The following is a 22,224-nucleotide window of genomic DNA, read 5'->3' as shown; positions in this document are numbered from 1 at the left end:
TGAATTTATATAGGCCATGCAGTAGTTCCTATATATCAAAAGTGTTTTTCAAAAATTCCAAATAGCTTATCGTAATCCGTTCAAGTGTTTTTAAACCTTCAAATCTGTGATTCTATCAAGGAAAGGTGTCACACCCTCCTACTATGATTTGTTTTTCTTCATTATGGTGAGGTCAGAACCCAGAAGAGGTGGAAATGGTTTCAGGTCCCTATTTAGATTCCTTTGTCTAACTCTGGTTTAAGATCAGCTCCTCCTTCATTATCCAAAGTCACTGCGTTAAATTAAACCAGATTCCTGAGAAGCTGAAGCCAAGTGTGACTAACATCTTGTCTCAGGCACACGTCAAGTTTGGTTAAGAATTAGACTCTCCCTCATTATGGCCGGGACATAGGAAGTCTCTTTTCGTGTGGCCCAGCATGAGTGAACAGGTCTCATGTTAGTTTGCAGCAATTTACTTTTGTATTTCACTTTTGTAGTTCACAGCAGGTCCTTTTAGTAGGAATAAAAGGGCTTCCTCTGTAATCTGCTTTTATTGTTTCACTGAAGAGGAGAAGCAAAACATATTTCAATCAGAAGAATTATACCTGAGTGCTGTAAATGTTTCCAGAGTGAACAGAGAGAGCCATGATACATTTAAGGTCAGGGCTAATGTTTTAAGAGAAAAATGTTGATGGCAAACCCATGGGGGAATAAAATCCTGGACTATCCTAAGTGAGCTATCTCATTGGGTAGTAACCAGGTGATAAGGCCAGAAATTCCAGTGATTAGCTAAAACAGATAAGATTCCCAGGCTCCTAAATAAAAAAAAAGAAAGAAAAGCCATCACTAGGATACGCAGTGACTTCTGTGGAACTTGAGTGCCACTGTTTTATAGCAAAACCACTTTTCTATTGATTAGTGTTGATGAGCTGAGGGGGACCCCACCTTGATGGATTATCAAAGTCTACCTAATCTTGTTTTTTTACTATTTAATCTTTCTTGTTGCCATGGTTAGAAATATGTGCAAACTAAATCCTTGTTTCTTCTTTCACTTGACCTTATTCTGATTCATCAAATTGATTCTCTTACACTCTGAACTATGCCAATTATTGTGTCTGTCAAGCCATACATTCATTAGAATATTGGGGCTAATGGACAGGCTCTAAGAGCACATTCATCTTTAGAAATACGGTAAAAGCTAATTCTTTTGGCTCAGCAAAGCTCAGGTTGACATCTTGCCACTCTTCTGCTGCCAGGAATATCTGGTGACTTAATGAAGCAAAGATCTTAAACACACAACTCAGTGGATTATTCAATATCAAGGTTTGCACTAGAGTCTGTGAAAAAGGATTAACACTTTCAGTTCTACAAAAGCACAGGCGATGAATTAAAACACAGGAGAACTACCACAATGGACAGTGCCTCAGAAGGATTACACAGTAACTTGTACCTCAAGAGCCCAGTGATCTTCCTTTTCATATGGTATTTAAAAAATAATCTTTTATGTGCTGGTGGTAATGCAACTGGATTAGTGGAGCCAACGGGTTGTGACTGTTTAAATATTAATTGGGACAGCAATGTCTAAATCAGTGGTTTTCAAACCTGACTGCGTATTAGAATTCTCTAGGGAGCTTTGAAAATTCATAGATGCCTCATCCCCACCCCTAGAGAGACTGTTTTAATTGGTTGAGGGTGGTGTCCTGGGATCAGAGTATCTTAAAAGCTCTCTTGGTTATTTGCCTGTACAGCTAGTGTTGAGGATCACTAGTAAATAAATGCTAAAACAGAATGGTTTCTTGTTACCAGAAGGTGTGACTACAATATCCTATTCTTTTCAAGAGTCTCAAGATACTCTTGTTAAAAGAGTAGAGCAAGCATCTTGTTTCGTTCAACCCCAGTTACTTTGGCCTTTGCCATGTGATAGCATATGATGAGATGTGCTGAATGCTGAAAGCAGTTAAAACATTTTGACCATTTTTAGCAATGCTTTTGTAATTTTCAAAATATACTTGATAACAAAATTTATGCTCTAGAAAAGTCTTAGTTTTCGCAGCATCATGGAATTTGTCCATCAGAGCCAAAAATGCAAAGGACTCTGTCAGTCCAGTAAGTAACCAAACAAAAATCATAAACCTGTCCTGTTCAGTTAATTTAATTGACCCCAAAAAAAGAAGAAGGAGAAGAAGGCGACAGTTACTTATTCATCAATATGTGGCAGAAAATAAAATCAGTGTTATTCTATATTATCACTGAGATAATATGTTGCTGTCTTCCACTACAATCTTTCCTCTCCCTAACACACACTCAGTGACCTCTCTCTCTCTCTCTCTTTCACACACACTCACACACACACACACACACACACACACACACACACAGGAATGCTAACAAAAGGCCCACCATTAATTGTCTTTGGAGTTTTGCTCAAGTCACTCAGCCGGGGCCTCAATGTCACATAGTTGAGTGAAGGACCTGGGATGAACATCTGCGACTCTTTCTCACCCTCTGTGCTCTGCTGTTTGGGAAAAGAACACTGAGGACCAAATGGCTAGAGAAGGTGACAAGGCGAACTAATGTGGGGCTCTTCCTTAGAGATGAGTGTGATTTCTATATTTCTCGACAGGCCTCCCCTCCTAACTGTGTGTGTCTGAGGAGTGCACATGTGGACACCAGTGGGGGTTCTTGTGGAAAGACTGATGTCAAGTTCCTGTTTTGGCCTGGGTTCTGTACAGACACTTGTCAGGCCAAGGGTCTTCCCAGCAGCAAAGCTGATGGCAGAACCTGTGACCTGCACCCACAGCCAGAGCCCTGAATCCTCTTCTGTCCATCCCCTATGACCCTGTGTTTTATCACAAATCCCTTCTAAGGGGTTCTCTAACCTTCTTCTGATGTGACCCTCTGATGTGACACCAACCAGCATGAGTTCCCCTGTGCCTTGAGTATCTAGTGATTGCCTTTCAGGTGGTTTCTTAGTAAAATACCATAGAAAGAGGGAGAAGCCAAGGCAAGCAGGAGGACTGCAGGTACAGTCCAGCCTTTAGGGGAACCGGAATCTGCTTTGGTTAAGTTCCTCCAATCCTATCCTACTTTCGTGTCTCTTCTCATGATGGTGTTCGTAAAAATGCAAAAACTTCTATGCTTTTGATTGCTTTCTCTGTGTATTTGTTTTCATAAAATATCTTGGGGGCCTATATGGTTTTCTCTAAATCCCTAACTTCACACATTCATATTCTAGTAATTCTGATACATTTCTCTCTAATCTGAATTTCCTCTCTGATGAATCTACCTGTACAACATCTCCTAACTTTGACATGTCTTCCTGATTTGATTGCTCTATACAAAAGATGCCATTTATGACATTTTTTCGGTTGGGCTTTGTTTTCATTTGTTATTTTATAATGCATTTCACAATATAATACTAAAAAGAACAGTATGAATTTTTGTTGTGGTAGTGCAGTTCTTCTAGTGTGTTCTTCTGAAAGTGACATCTTTACCAGGTTCAATGGCTAAGCCCAGAAGCAGTATCTTTTGACCATCATCAATAGCTTTATTCTGCTTCTTTCCCCATTTTCAAAAATATGTTGCTATCTTCCACTGCAATCTTTCCTCCCCCTAACACATGACCGTTTTCTGGTACTTTTTAACAGCATATTTCAAACATTCTGAACAGTATAGAAATAGAAGTAAATACCTGCTCACCAGCAAGTTCAGTCAATTCTTGACCTTTTCCCCAACCTGCTTTAGTTATTTTTGAGGGAATAAAACACTGCAGAAACAATTAAAGTCACCTATGTACCCCTTTTTCTCTGTTTTCATTCACCTCCAGGGTTCTTCCAAGATAAGCACTAACTTACATTGATTGTCGTCCCCATGCATGGATTTTATCATTCTTAAATGCATCTATTCATAAATAAAACAGCATTTTGCTCAAGTGGCATTTTATGAAGTACAACTTCATAAATAGAAGTATTCTGTAACTCCTTTTTTTTTGGCTCAATGTTAAGATTTTGAAACACATGGCTCAAATTTATCTGTTTTAACTCCTATATCATGTTCTATTGAATACATACAATGTGTTTAGCCAGCTGATGGACATTTTCCACTCTTCAAATATTATAGACAGTGTTTCGATTAACATTTCTGTACCTGGTCTCTTCTGTGTCCCTAATGCATTGCTAGTAGTGTAACAACTCCTGCAAAATTAAACTTTCTTGCCACTTAATGCCAGGGGGCTGCAAGGCAAATGTTCAGGCTTCCATTTCATTTCAGTACCCTCTAGGAGCTTCCATAGCAAGGTTCTGACCAGGACAATTAAAAGAGGTTGAGCTACCTAATTAGAATCAAAACAGCCTGTGCTGTGAAGTCTTTGTGATTCCTGGGCTCCTTTAACTGTAAATTTGCACTGCTCTTGCAGTAAGTGATTTTGGATTTGCCACTTCCCCAGTGTTCCCTCTAATTTACCTTCCCCTTAGAACTCAGAGGAAATTGTTCCATACAGCTGTCTAGGACGAGAGGCTTTTCTGTGCGACCTTTCAGATACTTGCATTTTGAGTCTCCTAGATCAATCAGAGATTTAATGTTTAAGGTCACTATTCCAACTTTCCGTGAGATGGGCTCTTCCTCCTAACGAAACTGGAGTCACAACCACCCATGGCTGATAACTGCACTCAGAACTGGACTGCACTTTATCCCATTTCTGCCTTGGGCTCATTTCTTTATATAACAATAGGGAAGCATTTCCTGCAAAATCTCATCAAATAATTTTAGCAATTGAGTAACCATAAAATCTAGATCTTGTAATACTGCATTTTCAAGCAGTACCAGTGAGCTTTTGAGTCAGTCATGGCAGCTTCTGCTCCATGGGATTACGTCCGTCTTCCCAGGTGGCCTCCCACACCTGGGTACATGTAGGTCCAATTCTGCTTCTTCCTGCAACCTGAGCTGCTTCAGGTTGGGAAAGAACGCCAGTTTACGTTATGCTGCTCTTCTTGCACTCTGATGAAATCAAGAAGAGTAGACCAAGCCAGGTTACCTAGACCACCGATTTTTTTTCTTTTCTTTTTTTTGGTTTGAGACAGTCTCTTGTTTGACTCTTGTGATATTCTAGAGAGCTGTCAGCTTCTGTCCCTCATGGGGCTCCTATATTTTTGCAGCTGAGTAATCAGAGTTTTTCTACTTCTATTATATTGTCTACCAATAATTTCAACCTGAGCCACATTAGTTCATTAGAGAAAACAGGGCAAGGGCCAACATTAATAGAGAGGATCAATTTCTTGGGTCAATATCCTGATTGAACAAGACTCATGGCCCTTCCACTTTCAATAAACTATATAACATTTGAAATCAGGAAAATCATAGGTGGTGTTGCCTACTCCAAGTCAGGCTGTTGCCTACATTCTTCATTTGAGCTTTCGTCAACGACACCCAGCTCTGATTATCCCACTGCTTAGGAGTTAGGACGGCAGGCATGAGGGAGCCAGCTGGACATCAAAGACTGAATTCATCAGAGGAGGAAGGATGAACGTGCTTTCCATTGTAAAATTTCCCTTAGAGGAAGGGCTACCCAATGAATTCCCAATCTTTTGTTTCTTGCTGGGATGTATAGGCAGGTGTCATCTCTATTAGAGAAGAAAAAAAATCACCGTGAGTCTCCAGGAAAATAGGAGATCTTTTTTTTTTTAATTGTTTCTTTTTTTTTCAGTGACAGTTGACATTCAATATTGTATTTGTTTCAGGTATACAGCATAGTGGTTAGACACTTGTGTAATTTATGCAGTGATCCCCCCAGTTAGTCTAGTACCCCCTGGCACCTGCATAATTGTTGCAACGTTATTGACAGTGTTCTCTATGCTGTATTTTACATCCCTGTGACTATTTTGTAACTAGAAATTTGTATTTCTTAATCCCTTCACCTTTTTCACCCAGCTCCCCAACCCCTTTTCCATCTGGCAACCATCAGTTTCATTTTCTGTGTCTACGAGTCTGTTTCTGTTTTGTTTGTTTGTATATTTTGTTCTTTAGATTCCACGTATAAGTGAGATCATATGGGAATCTTTGAGCACTCTAATTCTCATAGGTGAAAAAAAAAAATGGGGAAGACAAGAAAAAAAAAGCAAGATAAACTCAGGGCCAGTCTTACCCATGAGGCTTTGAGTTGGTTTGCGCAGTTGGCTTGTGTTACTATTTAAACCATACAAAAGGACCTGGTATATGAAAACAACGTGGCCCTCCCACCTTGGCTAAGGGAAAGGGATATGACTGGGTCTGTTCACCGTCATTACTTTATTTCTTGCCTTAAGCTCTGCAGCTTATTGTGCTGGCATGGCCATGTGTGAGCATGTGTTATTCCCACTCTTCCTGAAGCCAATTTATTTAAATTCAGGACAATCTGCTACAGATTCTTCCTAAACTGAACTGTCAGTTCAGTCTCCTCTGGGGTGGCATGGTGGTGTCTGGGTTCCCAATGTTTGGTCTTCCATTCCTCCATCCTAGTTCTCATCTGGGTGGGGAGGAGTGACTGAGCTTTGGCTGCCTATCCAAGTGAGAACGCAGCTCCAAAAATGAATCGTTTGTCGCTTGTGAGCTTCTAGTCTTTTGCCCATTATTCAAATTTTACTGCTTGAAGAGTTTGATTGTTGGCTTTTACTGATGGTAGCTGATCAAGATATACACCAATTAATCAGTCAGCTAGTATTTGTTAGTAATATACTGTGGGTCTAGCTTTAGCCTAGGTAATCAGAGCATTTATATAGTGCTTGTCTTTGATGGTAAGTAATATAGATGGTTCTTACTTCAATAGTAAGTCCATGGACAATTGGAAAGTGTGTGTGGGTAATTCCCACCAGTGGGTGATCTCCACAGGAAATACTGGGAAAGCCACTGCCTGCCATGTTACTGGGCTGGATGTGATGCAGCAGCCATCCCTACTCCACCTGGGGAGGCTTCCTTGATTATTGCCTTGGATCGCAGCACCCCATTTTTCTGCTAATAAATGGAAAAGCCAAAAATGGAAGGTTTCTATATATGAAGATCATGATCCCTTATATCCTCACTGGATTGATGACTGGATGGGGTGTGGACAGGCAGGTGTTTCCCCCTGCTCCCTGTCCCCCCTCTCCCCAGCAACCCACCACACCATCTCCAACCTCCAGTAGCCTTTCAGGTCCACCCTCGTGTGCTTCGCAAATATTACCATGACATGTAAAGTCATGTGGAAACGTTTGGGAAGCTCTCTTTAGATAAGGGTCCTTGGGCCTATCTGTACTTTAGGATCACCCGGGGAACTTGAAATTTAAAAACCCACACCTAAGCCCCACAGACAATTAAATGAGAATTTCTGGGTAAGGCCTGGGCATTGACATTTTAAAAATGGTCCCCAGGTGATTTGAATGTGCATGTAGAGCCCAGGGACCACTGCTCTGAAATTCAGACTAGCGGAGTGGATATTGGAGGTAGAAGGTGGAAAAGGAAATTTCTGGAAAGAAGGTGGGGGTGGGGTTGTGACCTGATTGAGGTTAGAAGATGAGGAGCCATATGGGAACTGAGGGATGCCAGAGGATAATCCCTCCCTCTGAAGGGTTTAACTTCTCTGTTTTTTACCCCCAGAACCTAGGAATAGTCACCTTTGTTGCCCAGCATTACATTTCTACTTTGTACTTGGCAATTCTTTTTAACTACTGAAGGACCAGGCTTGGAGAGAGAAAGGTTGTCTGCCCCACCCAGCATCTCTGTTGCTCTCAGAGAAAAATATGCCTCATGCTGGAATACATGGGTCTAGGGATTTCCACTGGTGATCAACGCCGAAGTGAGCCAAGATCCCAGGGAAGCTGGGTGTGGTGGGGAAGTGTACTTGTTGATAAGAGCCACTTCCAAGTGGACAACTAGTCAGGAAATGAGATGGAAATTTGCTTTCCTAGGATGTACCAGAGAAAGACGATACTTAAAACTTAGAGTGAATGCTTGAATTACAAAGGCAATAAAATATAATCAGTGTGTGTGTGTGTGTGTGTGTGTGTGTGTGTGTGTGTGTGTGTGTAGAATGTTCATATCCTGTTTTACTCATCACTACCAATGCCTGTGATCCAAGGAAGCAGGCCGACTCACTCCAAATCAGTCCAATAAATGATCATTTAACTGAACGGCCAAATCAATTCAATAGGCAGTTTGCCAATTTTTCTAATTTTACATCTTTACCAGAAGCTCGAGTATTCAAAAGTGGTTAAAAATAATCACACTTCATTGAAGTTTAAAAATTTATTGCTGGAAATACAAATTAAGGCTTATGTCCTAATTTAAGGAATTGACACAGGAATATTAAACATACCTAGAATTAAAAATAAAAAAGAAAGTAAATAACTCTTAAACACGTGATAGAAATAAGAAGTGGACCAAAAAATCAATTCACACAAAAATTCCTGATTTTTAACAAGTGGAATATGTTGATCTGGTAATGATTTGAACAGATATTTAACATGAAACCTGCAAACCATTCAAAGTAATGGAAAAGAAATGAGAATGCATGAAAGGTATCACTACCGATTGTGGTAACAGTGATGAGACAGTAAGCATAAGTGAGAAAAAGCAATAAAAAAGCATACATTTGGTTAAATCTTATAACCTTAAAATGCTAAAAGATGGGCAAATTTGAATAAGAGACAAGAAAAACCATGTTACTTGTTAAATTTTGGCTACTAATTGCTAGAGATCACATACTAATAATGATATACTACTTGAAAAATTGATAAAAGAAACTTAAAATTTTTGAAACGCAGAAATGACACAAAAGGAAGAAATCAGCATAAACTGAAAAGTTTTCATATGAAATTCAGAAATAAGAATCAGTCAACTAAAACTGCAGAAATCCTCAAAATGTCAGAAGTCATCTTGTCCTATATAAATTACAGTTTTATGGGTAGTTGCTTTTTAAAAACAACTATTCTGATAAATACATGCGTTAGTAAATATGGCAATTGGCCATTTAATGTATTGATTTTATTGTGAATTAATTAGAATGGTAAGGGTATAGCACAGTAGAATTATTTCCATTTTCCAGAGAAACTTAGTTTCATAGATAAAAGAACAAAGCTCATATCGGTTTTGTCTGTATGATTACTTGTTCCTTAGGAACCTGAAGACTATAGAATAGATGATTCAAGCTCAGGTCTGACATTTGAAAGGCACAACAAAAATAGTTCACAAAACATATTAATTAACGGATATCAGATAACAAATATAAAATGTACTATAGCTAATTGCCAGAAAACCTCCTAACAAGCTTTTCAGAAACACATATAATGTCACTTGAGCTCTTATAGAAAAGAATTAAATCAAGCTAGAGAGCTCCAAGTGCTAGCATATATGAGAAAATTGTCACTTCCAGATCTAGAATGGTATTTGGCACATGGTATGACATATGTCATCTTCACTGCAAGCACTTTCTTATGCATATGGTCCCTCCAGCTAGAGGAGCCCATCCACAGTGTATTTTATCAATAGTGAAGACACCCAGACTGAAAATAATCTTGCATTAAGTAGAATGAACTTATATTTGACCAAGAAAGCAGTGTATATTTTATAGATACACTTTTCCTTAAGCCATTATTGTAAAAAATACTGTACACTGGTGATATAGAATATCACCATACTTACATGCTAAACATTAATTGTATTATAACAAGACTTTGAATGTTCATTAAATATACGGGGTTTGCTATGGATTCTGAGTCCCATATCTGGCTAACTTTAAACAAAAAAGCTTTTTTTTCCCCAATTAAAAATGGTTTATAATTTTGATACCTTTTTTATGTGTAGCATTGGGAGTTTTGTTCGTCAATAGGATTTCAATATGTAACTTTCAAAAGGACGTCTTAGCACAAATTCCTTGATTATGTCTGACTGTTCCAATAAAGTGAAATTATGTTAAGTAGCTAATATGTAAATGCACTATGTTAAATAAAGCCAAGTTCATTCCCGGTTAATAGATTTTTAAATGAAAATAATGTAGCACGTCATTTGTGAGTTCTGTTTTGATTGTTTTGCTTCCTTGAAAAAATACAGGAAAGTAATTTTAGAAACTAAAATAGACCATATTTTAAATGCTCTTTTTAATAGTGGAAAATGATTTTTGAAAAAGTACATTTTACTCAGTGTGGCAAGTAAATTTCTATAGACATTAAGAAAACTCACAGCTAAACTTCAACTGCTATTTTTAAATGTCGGAAAGGACCAAAAAATTATTTTGAATATAAATAAATGGAATTCGGAAATACCCAAGACTTCAGAAAACGAACATTTTAGTTAAAGAAATATTTCCTCACATTGCTGAAGAAACCTGTGATAGGATTTGCAAAACTGGTTAAGCACTTTTACCATTGCTCTATGAGCTTATAGACAGAGAATCTAGACTTTAGTAAATTACAGTAGAATTATAGTGTTCTTTCTGTTGTGCTGCCCATTGGATGTAGTCTCCACAGGCAAGAGGCATTTAGCTCCATCTCCCTTTCAGATTGATTCTGGCAGTTACAATGACTGTCATAAGAGCCTATCTCAGATATTCTAGCTTTCCTGCTTCTGGGCCTGTGGTAGAATTGCACTGCCTCACTCCCCTTAAAATTAGACATGATCACATGACTTGCTTTGAAGACTAAAATGTGTTTCCAGGGGATGTATCATTTCTGGGTGGAAATTTTACAAGATAGGGTCCCGTTTGCTATATTCTCTTTCCCTTTGTCACACTTTTTGGGGACACTTTTCTGCATGGACAAATCTCTGTATCTTGGTTCCTAGGGAGAAGGCACATGGAGTGCCCCATTGATCCAGTGGATATGAGAAATAAGCTCTTGTTGTTATAAGTCATTAAGATTTGGGGGATTATTTATTACTGTAGCATAATGTACCTATCCTTACTCAATTTAACAATAATAAAAGTAACAGCAAGTTAGCTACGATCCTAGAAAAGAAAACCACCAACAACAAATGTATCACTATTTGTTAAGGAGACATCACTTTTTCTATAATGTGAAAAAATATATAGAGTGAGAAAGTTAATCAGTTAAAGTGTGTTATATGAAATTTTATTCAATTTTAATGTGTGATATAGAATGGATGACTGATCCTGTGTCATTTTATTTTATAGACAGGGGTCAGGAAACATTTTCTGTATATGGACTGTTAGTACATAGATTAGGGTTTGCAGGCCCTGTGATCTCTGTTACAACTACTCAACTGTGTCACTATAGCCTGAAATTAGCCATAGACAATAGACAATTACATACATAGACAATATGTAAATAAATGGACATGGCTGTGTTCCTATAAAACTTTATTTACAAAAATGGGTGGTGGGCCTGATTTGGCCTGGTGGCTATAGTTTGCCAACCTCTGTTATTAGATATTTATGAGACCTAATATGCTTATAGCAGCATTGCTTTTATTTTCCTATATGATCCAAGCAAGCATCTTTTCTTAAAAGTGAATTCCCTTTTTTTAACCACATTCCTATTCTTTTTTTTTTTTGTAGTGTAAGTGGTATAATTGGCATCAATGCAGAAATGATATTTCCTATACAGTGAGAAGAATGCATATTCAACTCCTAATATACTGAATAATATGAGTTTTGACAAGTTTAAATATTTTAACAGATAAGGCTGTTGAAGCACAGTGATAGAACAGATTTGTTTGAGGTCATGAAAGCAGTTTGCAGAAGAGCAGGGTCTACAGCCCTGGTCTTTCTGGCACCACCTATTCTCATTTCATTTTCATTATTACACACTGACTTCCAAATGACTAGAACAAGTTCAGAAGGATAAGGCCAAAAAATTTAAACAGGGTTTCTGACTTTATTTAAAGACTCTAGAAACTGATTTTAGTTAATAATGAATAGAGGAGGTTTTAAATGAGTGTATGTGAGTGTATACAGAGTGTGTTAACCTTTAGTTTAAGCTGTTTTTCAAGGTAGGGGGAAAAGGAAGATATAGAGTCCTGCTATTAACCTAATTTATGATGTGTACTTATTTCTACCTATCTGACTAATGCTCCTTTTGTTCTCTTTATAATTCTTAGTTTCTATCTGCTACCTCTTTTCCCCCCAAGAGCGGCAAACATTAGCTGATTAATACTCAGTCTTCTTAGCTGCTGTGATCAGTGGAGGTAATCTCTCACAGCACAGTGATATCTAAATCAACATAATATATCTAAATCACCTGTGCTAATCTGCTGGAATTTGCTTAATGTTTCCTGAGCTTATATCTCTACTACAACAGTGTGTTTAGAAAAAGAAATACCCAGGACATAAAGATATGAAAATTCAATTCTGTAAAAAAGAATGGATTTCACTTGTACAGTTTGAAACTTTCATCGAAGTCTTTTAAAAAGTTTTCCTTTTTTGCCTTTTTCTTTTTCTCTTTCTTCCCCTCTCCCTTCCTCCTTTTTTTTTTTTTTTTTTTTTGGTTCTGTTCTGGAGAATTTTTCCGCATAACAAGCATCAGCTTCAATGACCATTTTCCCTCATATTTCACACTCTATTTCTCTGTACCTAACTAATGTAGGAGAAGAAAAAAAAAAAGGAGGGCTAGAAAGAAGATTATAGTTTAGAAGACTGCATTCCAGCTTCATGTTATCTTGCAATTTAATTTGCTTTCTTGAAGACCTAGATTGTTAATCCAAAATTTAGACCATTGTGCCAAATCTTGATTGCTTGTGCGTTATGTGGATTCTCTGTGCATATGCTTGATCACAGATTGAATTTAGTGGCTGTGGTAATCTGAATAATTACCCTCAAAGACAGCCACATCCTAATTCCTGGATCGTTGTGACTATGTTATGTTACATACATGGCAGCGAGTATTTTGCAGATGTGATTAATTTAAAGCTCTTGAGATGAGACTATATTGGACTGCCCGAGTGAATACAATGGGATCACCAGGGTTCTCCTAAGAGGGAGATAGTCGAGTCAGAGTCAGAGAGAAAAAGATGTGATGATGGAACCAGAGGTTGGAGTGATGTGCTTTCAAGATGGAAGAAGAGACCATGAGCCAAGGAACACAGGCAGCCTCTAGAAGCCAGAAAAAGTAAGGAAATCAATTTTTCCCTAAAGCCGCCAGACGGAACGCAGCCCTGCCAATGCCTTGATTTTTTTTTTTTTTTGATTTCAGTCTTCTGATCTCCAGAACTGTAAGAACGTATATTTGTTTTGTTTTAAGTCACTCTAATTTGTGATACTTTGTTACAGTGGCAGTAGGAGACTACTACAGTTTCCTTTCTGGATTGTCAAAGAATGTAAGCAAATTTGATTTTTGCAGTGAGCACCTGCATGAGAAATAACCAGCTTTTGCTTCTGTGTTACTAGAATATATGTTTTAGTAAAATATAAATTTGTTTTAGATTTTTCATCATTTTATCCCTTTTTTTTTTCCTTTTGGGATAATTGTGAGTTCTCAGAAATGCTATTGATATTAGGCTGGTCTTCCAATGGTGACAATTGCTCTGTGATTTGCTCTGGTGATACCGTATTTTCTTCTTGCTTTCTATGAAATTGAAGAAACACCACTGGGGAAGTGGGAAGCTGGCTTGTGCTAGATAGTGTCACCAGAGCTTGGAGAAGGAGTGTATGTGTGACTTCGCTTCCAATTAGGCACAGAAAGTGTCCTGTTTTCCCCAGGGCCATTTCACCTGCGTGGCCTGAGGTGGGGCCAGGGGCCAAAGCACAACAAGGGAAACAAAAATCTCCTGTTACAAATTAATTGGAAGAGAGGACAGGAAATAAAAGAAGCTTCTCCATCCCTTCTCTTACTCAAGTGGCTTGTGAGCTGTAGTTGTTAAAGGGAGAATTAAACTCTATAATCAAGCATTTTTTTAGACTTGGGCAGGGACAAGCTGCGAAGGACTTTTAAAGACACAGTAGTCCTAGAATTTTCTAGAACTTTTAATTAAGAATAAACCTGGAAAAATGCTCAGTCACTTGCTGGTGTGACTGACAGACCCCACACCCTGTTGCCATAAACAGTCAGTGTTCTTGGAGGAATCAGCCTGCAAATCCTGTGGTTTTATCGTACCCATTACTTATAGCTGATTTCAGTTTTTATTAAGCCCAGAAGGAATACCTTTCCTAAAATAGTGAAAGTTGCAAAGTTTAAAAATGTAGATTCCATCCAATAAACGCTTTTTTTTTTTAAAATTGTGGTTCTCCCTCCTGCTGCCCATTGGGGGTTCATTTGTTTCCCCTTTCCTTCCTGGTTTTAGAAAATATTTGTTTTGGAAAGTGGTTATACGATTTATTGTTCAAGGGAAAAATAGTTTATTTTTACATTAGGGTGCTGAATTTAAAAACTACAGATGACTCTTTATAAATTGCTGCATTCTCAGGGAAGACATAGAGACATTGAGTACTTAGCACTCACTGGGCTGTTGGTATTGTACGCAGTAAGACGGAGTGCTACCATTTCCCTAAGACAATTTCAGACCTTCCTTGGGAGGCAGCATAGAAATGCTGTGGAAAGGCCAGTTCATAAAGCTCAAATGTGTGGTCTCACACCTGGTGAATGATGAAAAGTTAGAGGAGCGAGAGGAGAGAATGGGCTGGATGGAGAGGTTGAAACATATCTTGCCGGATGAGATGTGGTTGAGTTAGAGTCTGAGGCATGGGGGAGGATTTAAGAATGTGAAGAGGAGAAAGAAGAGATGAGAGAGTTAAAGATGCCAAGAGACATCAATTATGAACGCATCATGTCCCAAAGATTGAGAGGAGTCCTGATTTGTGCTGCTGAAAACGTGCATTTAGAATATAATTGGAGGGCGGGTCTCTGCAGTATTTTTCTTTTCTCTGGGATTCTAAAGAGAAACACACTCACTTCCAGGTGGGACACAGCTTTTCCTCTTTCATGCCAGTCTCAGTCTCAGCTGCTGCAGTTCTGTCTTCACTGTAATAGCAGACTCTTCTCCAGCAGGCACAGACTTCTCTTAGAAGGCGTAGCATCCTGTCACTTTTCACTTAGCATTTGCTTCAAATAGATGAAAAAAAAAATGCATTCCAGTAATTGGAAATTTTGCAGTATCAACAAAACCTGTGTTAGAGCTAGTCCTGTACTGGGTGGTTTCCCTGTTAAGGCCCAGTGGGATCTTAGGTTCTCCATCACTCATTATAATCCATAATAAGGCGTGATTTTGACATTCTCTAAACTTGGTCTTCTCGTTCTTTAATTTATTCATAAATGGCTTGGAGCTAGGTGCCATGAGAAATAAAATGCCCTACCATTCGTGGTCCCTAGCCTGAAATTTGAAAAATTGTTTTTTGCCCTCACAGTTGGAAAATATGACAAACTCTGAAAAACCACCCTTTGAAAGCAAAAACAAAGTGGGTTATGTCAGTTTCTGTTTTGAGACACGGCTTCCTAATTATCTTGTAGGACTCAAAAAAAAACAAACAAAAAAAAACCTTTCAGATGCAAAACCTAATTTTGGAAATAAACTGCTTTCCAAGAATGACAACGCGCCACACGGCCGGGTGCTCTTATTATAACCGCGAAGCAGAAGCCGCGAGCTGAGCGAGGCCAGCAGCCATGCCACCTTCTGTACCTGTTTGAATGTGCACACTCACAGAGTACTCCCAGGCCCACCTTCCAGCAATTAGTGTGGGCTTGTCCTCCAGCCATCACAGTGAATGTGTTCAATGGTTCCCTGGAACAAAAACACAAGCTCTTGAAGACAACAAAGAGCCCTACACATTTAAACAGGTTTTCAACAAGATTTTCCAAAGCTCCCCTTCTGTGTACCATTTTTAGAGCCAAGTATATTACTCCTTGTTGTCTGTGCATAATGGCATCCCTCTGGATGATTCCAGAATGTATCTATTCTCATTTGCTCCAGCAGGTTCCACTTTCAGTATTTCCAACAACAGGTTGGGCTGAAGGCCCCTGATTCAATAAGTTCAAAGCCAAACTGATTAATTTTACCCCCCAATTGCTTACATCTTCGACTTCAGCTAATCACACCACCATTCATTTGATGCTCAAAGTATGAACCTTAAATTCGGTCCTGATTCCCCTCTTCTTCACTGTCTTTCATCCCTCCCAGCGTCTCCCTTTCCACAGGGACTCGGGCTCATTTCAGACTCTAATTTCTTACCCAATTAACACCACAGACACCTCATTCTTTGTGCTATCTTCAATATATTCTTTGCACTGCCTTAAATAAAACACTTCCCCAAACACAAATCTGTTCTTTCTACTGTTCTTTCAGAATCCTTTACCCACAGAAAAATATCCAAATCTCTTGGCATGGATCATGTGTTCCTTCATAATCTGGCCCCAAACCACTTTATTAATTTTCCAGCTAAAATTATTGTGATTCTCTTCTCAAATACATTGGTCTCTGTTAAACCTTTTTGTTTTTCCTCATTTTCACTTGGCATTCCTTTCCACACATGTTAACATTCTGTCTGTCCTTCAAGACAGTTCAAATGCCACCACACCAATAACTTATTTCTGATCTTTCCCTTCAACTCTCATTACCCTTTATCTCCTTGTCTCTTCTGGAACGTATCACATTCTGTCTTGTAGCATCCTATAATAGGAGAAAGTTTCGAATTGTCATAACAAGTTTAGTTTCAGGTCTGAGTTTTTCCTTATCTGTGATCTTGGGCAGCATATTTAATTCCTTCTTGATCAGTATGAAATGGATGCTATTCCTCACTTTTAAGGGATAAGGTATGTAGAGATCTTTATTTAATTATGATGTGCTACAAATGTGATCTGTTATGATTGTCAGGCGATGCCTGAAGGTTCAATGGGACAAGAACTTTGAAATCATATCTTTTGGTTTAATTGATCAGGAGGAGATTTAAGTACAATTGGCAGAGAGCAGTTCCATCTTGAATCTCTGAATTGACAATGTCTACCTCTAAGTTCATAGAGGCCTACTTCCCACCATTGGGGAAGTCAACATGTATGGTTTTTGGAGATGGGCAAATGTGGGTGTAAATGCTGAACCAATACGTAAGTAATCTTGCCTCTGTAATATTCCATTCCTCGCCTGTAAAAAAAGATTCACTGGTGAAGATTTACGTGAGCCCATTACGAAAGGCACCAACGCTTGAAGCTCATTCTTTTCAAATGGCACAACTATAGGAAACTTGAAAGGAAAGGATGTTAATTTCTGTAAAAAAATGAAGGAGAAACTCAGTTTCAGTGGTATCCCAAAGAAGTGTTTTCAGTCCAGTCCTAGAGCTGGGTTTTCTTACTTTGGAGCAATTTCAGTCCACAATATATTCATCACTGAAGCGGGGCTCAGGAATCGTGCAGTACTAATAAAGTGTGGTGCTTCCAATAAAGTACCTGGGGTCTGTGAGTGGTAGTTTTCAGGGAGTTTTCAGGGTTGGGAGACTCATGAGGCAGACACGTTAGTTGTACTGTTTTCTTACTCCCTCGCCATCTTTAGCGCTGCACTTGGCACATGGACCGAGGACGGCCACGTCCTCATAGGCTCCACAGTGGTGGCGTTTGTTCTATCTTTGTCGAATAAGGGCTGCGTACTTCTTTTCTGAAGCCTGCCCTTATTTTGCCAGCTTTTTTATATCTGAGATAACTGCTAAGGGACTGGTGTGGTTTTAAAAATTATGTTTTAAAGCATCTCTTCTACTCTTTACGTAATAATAAAATGAATTTATATTGTAATCATGACTCAATGGCGGAGGGAGGCTTAGGTTTATGCATGTATAGGAAAGGGGAGTGGGAAAACAGGGCTTTGAGTTACTGTTGGTTCTTGGCATTTGACATGTTGGTAAATCGAGAATAAAAAGGTTGTGAGAGTTAAATAAGATAGCGTTGTTAAAGAAAATATTATTCAATGGTACTTAAAGCCTGGTAAGGAAGACTAGTCAAGTGGGGGGACTACTGTAATAAATATAGGGACCGTGCAATGGGATCTTGCAGTGAGGCAACGAGAGACGGCTCAGATCTGAGCGCAGCATGGGCAAGTGGGAATTTATAACCAAGGAGCAGTATGGGGGTTGGTGGATGGAGAGTTACTAAGAGAAAACATCAGGGGTGAGGGGAAAGGAACTCCGGCTAAAGCGACCTAACAGGATTCTTGCTGAAGACAGGCCAGGGTCACCAGACATCACCAGGACGATGGTGGCAGATGAGGAACCTGATCAGATACTGGGATTGAGGAGTTCTGGTTAAACTGACTTTGCGGGTTTCTTGATAAAGTTGAATTTTACAAGTAAGTACACAGATGGTCTAGGAGAAGGATTAGGAGCCTGATTAAAATTTTATACAGCAAAGAAGCTTTGTCAACATATGCAAATATACAATTTATACAAAACAATCAGTTAATAATTCCTTCCTTCCTTCCTCCTTCCCTCCCTCCCTCCCGTCCATCCTCCCTGTTACCCTTTTTCCTTTCCTTTTCTTCCTTCCTTCCTTCCTTCCTTCCTTCCTTCCTTCCTTCCTTCCTTCCTTCCTTCCTTCTTTCCTCTCACCTAACATATTTTCCCTGATATCTCTGACAAAAATCCTATATAGGCTGTCAAATAGATTTAACTCACTCCCTAAGACAATGGTTAGAAGTGACTGTGTTAAGAAGGATTGTGAAACTCTGCTTGAGCTTACTGGGAAAGAGGTCTTGCTAACGTCTGTCATGGAAGTGCCACAGGGACGTGGCAGCAGGCAAGCAATGTGTTTCCATCCTGGAGGCACGTAGATGACATGTGGCTATTCAGTTCAAACAAACGTTTTTGGAAAGGTCCAGAGGCAGCACTCAATTAAATACCTACATAAGCATTCATGGTCTAATCTCAAGTCCAAGGTGACTTGTCTAAGTTTGAAATCATGGGGTTTTGAATGTGCATATAAAATTACATTTTTGTTGTTGTTTAGATGAAAGATTCTGATCACAAAAATTTTGAAGAAAACAAACAAAACCACTGAAATACTAAACCCACATTGGGTTGTCATTACTCATGAGAGGATGAACTCTGGTTTTTAAAAATACACATAGCCGTACTTTCTCTACTTCTTCAGTTCCTTGTCAGAAAAAACTAAATAGCTAATGCTTTTAAAACTCAACTGCAACATAATAAATAACAGACCTACCAGTAAAGACCATTGTTGCATTAATATTTTGAGGTATAAAATACACTTTTTAGAAATGAATTTTCATAATTTGGGACCACTTCCCTTTGACGTGTAGGAATATTTTCTGTGAATCTCAACCTTTCCTCTCTGTGAGAATGAAAGCGTCCAACTCTTCCTGCACTCTCCTTCCTCGACTTGAGCCGAAGGCTGAAGCTAATGCATGACTGAGGATTCTTTTTGCCAATCTACTCCACTGGGACCCTAGAAGAGTTTATGGATTCTCTATGGTCAGGAGCAGATTTCATGCATCTGAGTTACTCAGGCAAAAGCTCTCGTTCTTTTCGGTGGAGATTGGGGAAGGAGAGGAGTACTACTTACATTTTCAGAGCAGTTACCGCCTGTCTTTTCTATGTCTGCCCTAAAAACTAGTCTGAGGTTGTTGTTTGAGAGCAATGGTGTGTGGATATTTCACTTACTGCCAGGTGAGACTCAGGCTCATCTCATTCTTTTAGGACCTCAGGGGATCTTTTGCTACGTTACTCAAATCCCCTCTCCGTTCCCCTACGTTTGTTAAACCGAGGCCCAGAGATTACAATTCAGCCTAGCAGTGCGTGCAGTTCCAATGCTGATCATTAGCTGCCTGCCCAGATGGTCCCTGCTCTCACTGACAGAGAGTAAGTCCAAATTGTTCATCTCCAGCGTTTCTTGTAGACTGCCCAATATGTTTACTGTGGCCCATTTACAGGAGGGTGACATTAGCAGATCTGATGCTAACATTCTGGCACTAGCCGTGAGGAGAAAAGTGGCAGATCTGGGAGGGAAGTGGAGGACAGCAAATGAGTGAGTTACACCCGAAAGCACCAGCAATCTGAGGTCAGCCGACTACTTTAGTCATCTGTCAAAGACAGGTAGGAATTCAGACTTGATGCTCTGTTCCTGCTGGCCTGGAGACTAGCAGTGTATCAATTGACACCTCAAACTGCTTTCTTTCCTTTAAGTCCTGGAAACAGCAAGCAACAAAAAAACCACCAGCCTCACACCTACCTTAAGGTCATTCTCATCAATGTCAATCATGCTGAGATCAGTGGGGTTTCTGGAAACACGCATCACAAGAGACTTACAACTCCCTTGCATGCTGCTTAAGAGTTGCATTTTCCTTTTAAAGTTTCGTGCTAATGTCCACTTGATCTCACAATTCTGTTAGTGTCACCTTTCTCTTAGTTCAGCTATCAACTCAGTTAACGCAGGTCTTCATTTTCTAGTTTGGAGCTGTTAATGCCAATGCCAGAAGTAATTTTCCTCGTTTTCCTTTTTTCTTCTTCTTTGAAATAATAGGCAGAGACCACTTGAATGTGTGGAATGACGAATTAAGAATGCAGAGTCATGTTTGGAGTGTGAAAGACAGACTAAGTGTCAATTATGTGCAAGGCACTTGGCTTCATGACATCATGGATCCTCGAAACTATCATATTCCTGCTATCAAACGAGGTCCATGAAAACCAGGACTGTTAATCACATGCATTGTAGGTTATTCTTTTGAAACTCTACGATGGTTGCATAGTTTCTAGAAAGCCATTAATTGCTTGATAGTCAGTTAAAAACCATTCATTATAAAGATGTGCAACTTAAATAGTTCTGGCTACCTTTAAAAAGATGGGCTGGAGAGTGAAAGGAGAAATAAAATACTCTGTTAATAACCTGCCACAATAAAGTGGGCCGGAAACATACAACCCAGTGGCCTGTGTGCTGGGGGAAAGGATAACTACAGGGTGATATGCCTGTTGTGGTCTTTTGTAACATCACCTATAACTTGTCACTTTCCAGATCTCTTGGGCATAAGATACACATATTAATTTTTCTTTTCGAAATGAAACAACACAAAATATTTCCACTTCTCCATATACAATGTGAAATAACAATGTTTTGTACCTACTAGTTTTTATGACTTAACTATGTTTTAGGGCAATGAAAATGGGCCTTACGTATCGGGAAAGAATTAAAATTTGAGAGGAAGCAAATCTAGCTATGAAAGCAGCAAGATAATTTTAAATTTTTTAAGTTCCATTCAACCTCACTCTTTGATAGCAGTGGTGTTGGAAAGAAAGAGTGGTGTGTGTGCTTCAAGCCCCTGAAATGATTCTCCTTTCTCTGGACTTCAAAGTATAGAAATTGTTCCATCCTACTTTTCTATTTCAAACCACACTGTTTGGTGGTCAGACTTTGAACTCTGGGTGAGAATAGAATTAGCCTTCAGGAACTTTTGGGGAGATTTATAAAATAAGCAATGAACATTTCTCTGCTTTCTAAAGACTTTTGCTACCATTCCAATAACATCCCTGGTGGGCTATAATAAGCATACTTAAAAAAAAAAAATCCCTCTTGGATCTCTACTGCCCCACTTTCTGGTTTTGAACAGCTACCCAGGAAACTATTCTCTCTATAACTGTTTCTGGTCTTCTGTGAAGAAGGCAAATGTGGGAAGGCTCCCTTGTCTTCCCCAAAGGTAGGATTAGAATTGAAGAATACAAGAATGAAGTGACATTTTAGGGCTTTTCATCCAATTTCATCATTGTAACTTGACTCTGAGTATTGAGATAACCTTATTTTCTGTAATGGTAGGAAATATATACGTATTTATGATTATTTTTTTTCTCTTTTCAGCATCTTGGAATTTTAGGATGACCAAGGTACATTTCTAGTAGTTCTTGATCATCAATTTACCTATTTTTATAGAATGATTGTAAGAAGCTCACCAAAATAGGAGTGCTTGGAGGAGACACTTGTTATTGAAGGGAACTTCAACCGTAACCTCTTCTCAGAATTCTGAACTTTCTGGAGTTGCTACCCGAATGTCTGTGAGAACAAATTCAAAGATAAGCTTTTGGACATCACTATCCAACCTCCTCTTCTTTTTTCACCACCATTCTTGTTGGGTGATGTCCAAAGGAGAAGTATGAAGAATAGCTTTCATTACTTTCTCTTCTTAGTCTCTGTATCTAACAGATCACCACGTCCTTTCGATCCTATTTTCTGAGCGTTTCTGATCTGTCTGCTTTTCTTAAAACCCTTTACACATCCCTTGGTGTAACTGTTTATACCTTGATGGAGCTACTGCAGTTGCTTTATTTCACAAAGCTTTTCTATTACATCTTACTTTTCACATGGTACCAAGAAT

General features: G+C 38.9%; 1 pseudogene; it reads right to left on the bottom strand.

Annotated features, from left to right (window-relative positions):
* LOC117025121 (PH-interacting protein-like) overlaps positions 1 to 20,183 on the bottom strand; it is a 54,592-nt pseudogene extending 34,409 nt beyond the window's left edge.
* Positions 20,184 to 22,224: the final 2,041 nt, after the last annotated feature.

Source organism: Rhinolophus ferrumequinum, chromosome 7 (genome assembly GCF_004115265.2).
Source record: "Rhinolophus ferrumequinum isolate MPI-CBG mRhiFer1 chromosome 7, mRhiFer1_v1.p, whole genome shotgun sequence".
Taxonomy (NCBI): domain Eukaryota; kingdom Metazoa; phylum Chordata; class Mammalia; order Chiroptera; family Rhinolophidae; genus Rhinolophus; species Rhinolophus ferrumequinum.
This window is presented reverse-complemented; position numbering and strand designations above follow the sequence as displayed.